The sequence below is a fragment of the Austrofundulus limnaeus genome, unplaced genomic scaffold, assembly GCF_001266775.1.
Source record: "Austrofundulus limnaeus strain Quisiro unplaced genomic scaffold, Austrofundulus_limnaeus-1.0 Scaffold256, whole genome shotgun sequence".
NCBI classification, from domain to species: Eukaryota; Metazoa; Chordata; class Actinopteri; order Cyprinodontiformes; family Rivulidae; genus Austrofundulus; species Austrofundulus limnaeus.
Genome location: NW_013952658.1, coordinates 222,177 through 230,718, shown reverse-complemented (window position 1 = coordinate 230,718; position 8,542 = coordinate 222,177). Strand labels below are relative to the sequence as shown.

General features: G+C 37.4%; 1 protein-coding gene and 1 long non-coding RNA gene across 3 annotated transcripts in view; one reads left to right on the top strand and one right to left on the bottom strand.

The window, feature by feature from the left end:
- Positions 1-2,963: 2,963 nt before the first annotated feature.
- Positions 2,964-6,379, bottom strand: LOC106526066 (uncharacterized). Of its 2 annotated transcripts, none has more exons than XR_001311206.1 (3): positions 6,329-6,379; positions 3,133-3,303; positions 2,964-3,048 (listed from the first exon to the last, which is right to left on the bottom strand). It is a non-coding gene; the product is annotated as an uncharacterized LOC106526066 (long non-coding RNA). The 2 variants fall into 2 exon arrangements; XR_001311207.1 differs by lacking the exon at positions 6,329-6,379 and adding an exon at positions 3,831-4,674.
- anapc4 (anaphase promoting complex subunit 4) overlaps positions 5,816-8,542 on the top strand; it is a gene marked incomplete at its 3' end in the record, with an annotated part of 25,623 nt that continues 22,896 nt past the window's right edge. The window contains 1 exon segment of the mRNA XM_014020529.1: positions 5,816-6,024.

Genomic DNA, 8,542 nt, shown 5'->3' with positions numbered 1-8,542 from the left:
GGTTGACCTGATGGATAGCCCTTCATCAGAGCTAAACAGCAAAAGAAATCTGAAGCTTCTATGTTGAACAGTTTCTGAGTTATAAGCATTTTTGCATGTCTAGACACCTCCAATTTGAAAGGAGCCCCCTCCTCAAATATGGGGTGTATCATAAAACCGTTGGCTGGCGCAGTGTAGGTCGGACTCATCTATAGTCCTGCCAAATTTCATGTTGATTGGTGCAGCCGTTTTTGTGCACTCTCCACAAGTAAACCTGCAGTCTGAGAGCGAAGTGCTCTGTTAGGAAAGAATGGAACAACTAGAAGCACTCGGAGAGTGCAAACCTCTGCCAAGACCAATTTCCCCCATCCTGTAATGGAGTTGATGCGCAAAAGCAGAGATGGAAACTCATTTGCTGAATAGGTTTTGACGTAGCGAACATTTAAGCAGGCAGTATGCACGGGATTTCTTCCGGATGGAGTTCAATGTGAAAAAAAAAAAGTCAGACTCGTCACCCGACGTTATCCATCGTCAAACTGGTGTCGGATTAGCCTCCTAAGTTTTCATCAGTCATATTTCACCGTGTAAAAYGTCTGTTTTATCCCCTTTTATGAGTTTGTAATGGTTTGACTCTCTTTATAAAGTGCTTCCTGGTACAGTCGGCTTATGAAGCAAGTGGGTTATTTTGTATGTATTTATTTTTTGAAGCGAGTGATTGAAGCAAAATACAGTGTGAGTGCTTTCAGCACAAACACTCCCACGAGCTTCAGAGCAATCCGTCCTTTCTGTCCAATGGGAGCAATGATTGTCATCCTCGTGGCTTTGTTTACAAGTTAGTTCATTTGCAAAAAAGCACAATGTGAATGCAAACCGCACCAAACGAAAAAAATAAAGTCCACTTTTGGTCTGGACCAAACAAGTGGACCAAAAGACTTTCCTGATCTGAATACACCCTTAAATATTACTCCTAACATAAAAAGCTCTTAACAATCAAGCTCCATCATATAGTGTCCTGATGCATCTCAGTTATCCAGGTAAAAAATCAAAAAGAAAAAAATTATATAGGTTTTGCCTGAAACTCTCAGACTGAAGAAGTCTCTTGGAGGAGAGACGAAACATTTCATTAGAGAAGAACCCGTCCAGAAGACCTATACAATTTTTTTCTTCTCCATCATATATTAAACATCTTATTGTTCCATATTTTCCTAACAGAGCACTTCGCTCTCAGACTACAGGTTTACTTGTGGTTCCTCAAGTTTCTAAAAGTAGAGTGGGAGGCAGAGCTTTCAGTTCTCAAGCTCCTCTCTTGTGGAACCAACTTCCAGTTTCTGTCCGTGAAGCTGACACTCTGTCTACTTTTAAGATTAGACTGAAGAYTTTCCTTTTTGATAAATCCTATAGTTAGATTTAGGTTTCCTGAATTATTCTTCATTTCTGCAGCTATAGACTTAGACTGCTGGAGCACAAACTGAGCACATTTCCTCACTCTGCTGTTGTCTTTAGTCTCCCTTCTCTTCATGTCTATTGTAATTATTTCTATCAWTAACATGTTTTTTTCTTTTTGCCTTTTTTCCAGAAGAAGTTGCACCTGGACCAATCCTGGACCAGTTCTTCTGTGTTTGTGTCTCTTTCCTGTCCCCCAAGCAGCCGGTCGAGGCAGATGGCCGCCTGTCCTGAGCCTGGTTCTGCTGGAGGTTTCTTCCTGATTAGCAGGGAGTTTTTCCTCTCCACCGTTTGCTCAGGATGGGAGACTGTGATGAAGTGATTTAACACAATCTGCTGGTTTCTTCTTTAGATTGTTCTTTTTTCATTTACAGTGCCCTGAGACAACACATGTTGTGACTTGGCGCTATACAAATAAACTGAACTGAACTGACTCCTCATTTATTTCATTTTATTTGTGGGAAATTAAACATTTGTCTGTTGTTCAGAATTTTTTATTTTAGTAGTTAAGACATTCAAAGATCAGAAAACATGATGTGCTGCCCTCCTCTGGTTTCTCTTGAAATAAAATGTTAGGTTTTCTTCTGAAACTACAAGTTTCAGAAGAAATAAAAGGTCCTGATCAGAGAAGAGAGGAGCAGATTACTGAGGAGGTTATGGATTATCAGCAGAAATTAAACATCAGTTCTCCTTTTATTCATTTAATCTCTTCTTTATCTACAATTAAAAGCACAAAGAAGCAAACAGTTTTATTGAAACTGAAACACTTTCTGACAGAAGGAAAAAGGAACTTTATACCAAATAAATCACATCTATAAAAATCTTCTGAACAGACTAAAACCCAATAATCATGTCCCTAATCCATCTGGTTTACCTGGACTTCTGAACCAGATCCTCAGATACTAAAACTCCACCTGAGGTACCAGGCCCATCAGAACCTGAAGACTAGTTGTTTATGATGTTTAGAAACAGTTTCAATCATTCAAAGCAGACTATAAATATAGATTTGTTTTATGACATCAGGAAGCTTTAATCCTAAACATAGAATAAAAGACAAGAAACACAAAGATTAAGGCTACAAATCTGCAGAAAGCTGCAAACTAGAAGGAAGCTTTAACTGTTTGTGACATGAAGTTCCTGAAAGCTGCCTGGCTGCTGCTTCTGGATCCTGGACTGAGACTGTTTTACACACTGAACTGAACTTCACACACATGAGCTCTGAGCAGATCCTGGAGTTTTCTCACAGATGAATCTGGAAGGAATTATACAGTGTTGATCATTCATTCCAAGTCTGCAGGTCACCATCTGCTCTGTCCAGTTTCAAAACCACACAGTCTTCATTAATAATACCATTCCCATTGTTGGGCTCTCCTTTGATCCAAAAACTCAAACTAAGAAATAAAGAACAGAAAACAACAGACATATTAAAACTCTTGACAGAACTCAGTCATTTTAAATTGTGAATAAAATAAAAACGTTTCTAAAAGAAAATTAATCAAACCTTTCATTCAGAGGTGATCTGTCTGCCCACAACCAGCTGCCTTCTCTCTCTGAATCTGTCAGTCCGACCCAGAAAGAGACATCAATATTTTCACTCAACTTCTTCAGTTTTCCCACCAGAAACTCCTGAGCAGTAAAAGATGAAAATATCTGAGACTTTCCTGACATGAAGAAACTTGATGAAGTGATGAAATGTGTTAGAACATGAACCTGCAGCAGTGTTTCATTCCTGCTCCTCTTTGCTGTCTATCTTCACCAGGTCTCCTCCAACATCTCTGCAGACAYGTCTGCTGTCAGTCCAGCTGAGTCTATATTTGTTGAAATAAAATAACTTTCCTTCATGTTCCTTCCAGCCTGCTGCAAACTTCAGACATTCCAGATCTGCACAAACAGCAACAGAAGAGAAGAAAGGCTTCTGTAGTGGTCACCTTGAGGTGGAATAAACAGTTCCACCTGTCTTTGACCTTGGTCTCAGAAGACCTCCTTCAGAGAGGCAGAACTCTGTTCAAGTTAAAGTCATAACAGGTTTTCTTAAACAGTAAAGAGACATTTTCTTTTTATTAATCAGATAAACAGAATAATCTTCTTTTTATTGATACTTTTATCAATGTATACAAAAGAAAACACAAAAAGAATGTTATTACAATGTTTTATTGTGCTTTGATGTAAATCACTACTTGACCTTTAACTGAAACCACAGTAATWGATTATAGATTTTTAAGTTGAAATATTTTACTTAAACCCAGCGTTATGGTTAAGCTTTATTATGAAACATTTTATAATTATTTTTGTCTGAATCATTATAATGAATGTTTTATATGAAATAATAAATTTTTAAGTTTTCAGTAAATCATTCTAAATCATTCAAACTCTGGTGACTGAGACAGGTAACAGGCTGAGATCTTTACCCATAGAGTAGCGATGCTTCAGCGAAGAACTAATCCTCAATGCAGCCTTATGAAGCCTGGGAGATAATGAGCCAATCCAACACAGGTGAGTCAATCAGCGCTGCCAGCCAGTAGAGAGGCAGGAGGTGAAACTTCCTAAATGCCTCAGACCTGGAGGGTCTCTCCCTTCATGACCCGAAGAAAAGGAGGAAGAAAAGAAAACACCTTCTTCTTGTTTAGTGGCTAGGAAGTGGGAGCCCACACAAAATCCAGCACATCAAGACAGTGCTGGAGATGGGGCGGGGCCTACTACTCCAAAGAAGAAGAGGACTATGGCCCAGGCAGTGCCCAAGCCCCCCAAGAAACACCACAACAGGCCTTCAATAGCACTGGCTGCCGGTTGGGGACTTGCAGGTCACATTTGAATCCAAGGTATTGGACCAATGTTGGAGATGAAAAAGTGTTTGGAGATTACCAGTCGAGAGTCGGTACAATGAGCAGTAGATATAAAAAAAACAAAACAAATATAAACAAGGTTTGAAGAGACCGACAAGCCAAACTTACTGGTGCTGCCGTCTTTAGAATCCATCGACACATTTGTTCATCCACTTTTAAAGTAATTGTTAGACAATTTAACCTTTGTTAAACTGATTTTAGGTTCCCTACAGATATTTTAAATGAAAGTTTAGAAATTTTGAGTGTGATTTCCATATTTTTGAATTAACTTTGTTCTGAGTTGTTGAGCTGTTATTATTTTCTCGTAATTTCTTTGGTATTTTTGGTTTTTACTTTCTCAGCTACACTTTTAGTAATTCCGGTTTTTATTTGCAACTTTCATGTAGTTTCAACAAATTTCAGCATGTTTTTTGTGCTCTGTTCGGCCTCTTTTTGCTCATGTAAACCGTTTCACCTCATTACAGCTTCAATTCTGCAGTCAGCATTTTTTCACAGATTTGTTTTTGTTATGGTGCTTCCTACTTTTAGCTTCTAAAATTCAACTTGCATCAACAGTTCAACATTTAAAATATTTCAGCACTGTCTTAGATTCTTTAGCAGGTTTCAGCAAAATCATTAAACATCCACACAGCATTTTCAAAAGAAATCAGTTTAGTCAAATATTTTTGTGCCTAATAACCTTTAAGTTTTTATTATTATACACACAAGTTTTTCCATGACATGATGTTGAAACTTCTGGCAAAAGTGAATCTTGATCTTAAAAGCTTCATGTGGCAACCAGCAGATGGCAGCATATGCTTAGACAGGCTGATAAGTTTTCTCCAGATATTTTAATTTCTTGTATTTCTATTCAAATGATTACATTTTCCTAATGAACTTAAAAGTTCAATAGGACTTATTTTTGTTTAATTAACTCTTGATTTTATTCAAACACTCAACAAAACATCAATAATTCTGTTTTTCATCCAACCCACATCTGATGGAGCATTTTACACTGATAGTTGTGCAGGTCAAACTTCGTGCACAGTTTAGTGAAAACAAAAAAGTTTTTCAGAATTTTTTTTAAGAAGAGAACAAAATAGAATAGAATGGATCATGCATTCTTRCAAGGAGGAGAATTTGTACAATTTTTATTTATATAGTCCAAAAACTGCAAATAAAACTGAAGGTAGATTCAGGTCAGCCAGGAAGGTAGATTCAATTGATTTGAATGCTGCCTATCTTGGCCAGGACTTCCTTGGAAAATAGTTTTTTTTTTTCATTCCATTGTTTTTTCCCCTGGGAAAATAAAGAAAATAATAATAATAATAATGTAATGTAAATAATGTTTCAGTTCATTTAACATTAGTCAACCGTGCTTTATTTAGGTCCTGATTAACATCAAATTATTTTAAAATACATTTTTATCTAAAGGTTTTAAGCTTTTCTTGAAAGTTGTTTGAAGTATTGTTTTGTTCTGTGTTTTTAATGCGAATTACAGCCAATATTTCCATCTATTCACGACTCGAGTTTTCTCTGCGAAGGTATTTTGTCCCTCCGTGGTTTCCGTACCTGTGCAAGGATTGGTGAGTGCAAAAGTATGGCGGCGTTTGTGAAGAAAAACATGGAGGATCAAGACTTTTATGGYGCAACTTTGGATTTACTGTAGTGGTTTATAGTTATTCTTTAGCCTGTTTTAACCACTATCGAAAACAATATTTACGAGCTCTTTGTGTGAACTATGCTCCACGGCTACTGAACTGTCAGCATAACATTAACGGTAAGTCAGCCTCACAAGCCTCACTGACGTTTTCATAAAATACATTTTGACACTTCGGGAGTCTACAATGTTGTCGTGATTGTAATGTTGAGACTTGGTTGACTCCAAAATTCAGCATAACRCTGAAGTGAAATCATATTTAAAATGAAACTACGTATAATTCCTGTCTGCTAGCACTGCAGCTATAGCCGTTTTGTCCAGGTCAGGAATTAGCTGCTAATTAGCCTGGAATTAATCCAGCTTCAGACTGAACATATCAAAGACACGCATGAAGTTATATGTCGCTAATATGCAGGCATTTTACCTATGAAGCGATGCAATATCACTGTCAATTTCCCCAACTTGTGGTGACAGGTGACATCCTGTTTCGGTAACCGGATATTTCAAAATAAAATACTCAATTCAATACAGTCAATACAAAACATTAAACCTCTGCGTGGGAACTCAAAACAATATTGCTGTGGAAGTGGAGAGTTAGGTGAGTCGTCCTGGAACTGGTAGTCTAGCTGTCTCTAGAGTTGTAAAGTAACTAAGTMCAAATACGTTGTTACTGTACTTTACTTGAGTAATTATTTTTCAGCCTACTTTTTACTTCTACTTCTTACATTTTCACACAGTTATCTGTACTTTCTACTCATTACATTTTGTAAAAAGGCAAGAAGTAGAAAGTTATTACTTTTATTTCATTTTTACTTGTTTTCATTCCAGCTTGTTATTGTAAAAAATAAAAACTATCCATATAAACTGAGCCTCCTAGACAGAGTGAATTTAACTGTGGTTGAATGAGAAGTATAAATATATAAAACTCTGATACTATATTAGTTTGTACACAAACAAATCATGTCACACTCCAGCAGGACATAGTCATTAAAATAAAAGGACTGTACTTAAGAAGTATTTGTATTTCATGAATTATATTATTGCATTTGGCCGCAGCCCTCAGATAGATTTTCATTTTGGGGAAAAGCTTTGTGCAGCCTTGAAATATGTATATAAACTGAAACAGCTGGACTAGTGCATCTTAAATTTAGCATAAATTAATTATTTTAAAAAGACACTTATTTCTGCATTTTTTCCCCCTAACAAATGTCCTTACAGAAAACCTAACTGCTCATTTTAAATCAATACTTTTACTTTTAATGCTTAAGTACAAAAAATATCAGATACTTTGAGACTTTTTGCTCAAGTAATATTTCTAAAGGAAACTAACTTTTACTAAAGTAATTTTTGGGTAAGATACTTGTACTTTTACTCAAATATCACTTTATGGTACTTTCTACAACACTGGCTGTCTCTGTTTTTGTGTCCTTGGGTAAGAAGTAAGTAAAGTTTTATTTATGAAGTGCCTTTCTTAGAAATAGATTCACAAGGTGCTGTACAGTCATGAAAAATATTAACAGTGTATAGACAGTAATAAAACATCAAACATACATAAAACATCAGACAGATATGTCACAGGTAGGAGACAGGGCACAGCAATAGGTAAGTAAGTAGTAGTAAGTAGTGGAGGACTGTGATAGATCTGAATATGAAGACCAAACAGTGAAYCAAAGGGATGGGGTCGTTCCAGGATGAGTACGGTTGAGACTTTTACAGGTTTTCAGAATTACAAAAGAAATGGACAGGCAGGCACCAGAGGCGATTGCTCTGAGACTGCAAGGGAAGCTCAGCTTCTCCTAAAATGTAAAAAAAATTAAAAAAGATCAAATATATACTGTTGTTGTGTACATGTCATTGACTAAATATGCGCTATAACACGCTCAACTTTTGTTCAGAATCAGCTTCTTATCACTGGTAACGACGCAGCTTTCCTCTCCCTCATTCCCGTAGCTTCACAGTGCTTTAAACAGTCGGACGCTGAGCWTCYACAGACTTCAATAGTGAAGCAAAAAAAATGCAGCGAAACGAGACGAGTCATTGGATAAATGCTGGGCTTTGTCCCGCCCCCGGACACTGAGCGTCTCTGGTGGTCTATGGAGCAGTGGGCGGGTTCCGACGCCCAGATTCTGCATGATGATTGGATGATCTATCTGAGCCTGAATCCCTTTTTGATTGACAGCGAAATGAGCGAATCAGAGATCTTTTGGTGTAAACATTCAGTGGGAGCAGTTTTTAGTTTCGTTTCTATTCTGAGCTGAACCAGAGACTTTCCTAATCCTCTTAGCTGCATTTTCTTTGTTAAAAACAACTAGCAACAAATCAAGTTTTTTTTTTTTTATTTCTGGTGGGTTTTATTGTATCTGCTTGTGTTTAGACAGACTTCTGTCACTCTTTCTGACGTCTATCACAGTTTCTGTCCAGCGGGTGCTGCTGAGCCCTTCCTCCGTCACAAACCACTCAAAGGCAGACACACTTCACTCTAGCCTCGCGCCAGTCCCAGCTAGCGAGTTAGCTAGGTAGCAAGCTGCACATAATGGCAGAGAGTTTGAATGATGTGGACCGGATTTTGGCGAAGCCATTTGATACAGTCTTGTTTACAAAGAAAAACTTAGAGTTAAACAGCAGGGCTGATCAACTC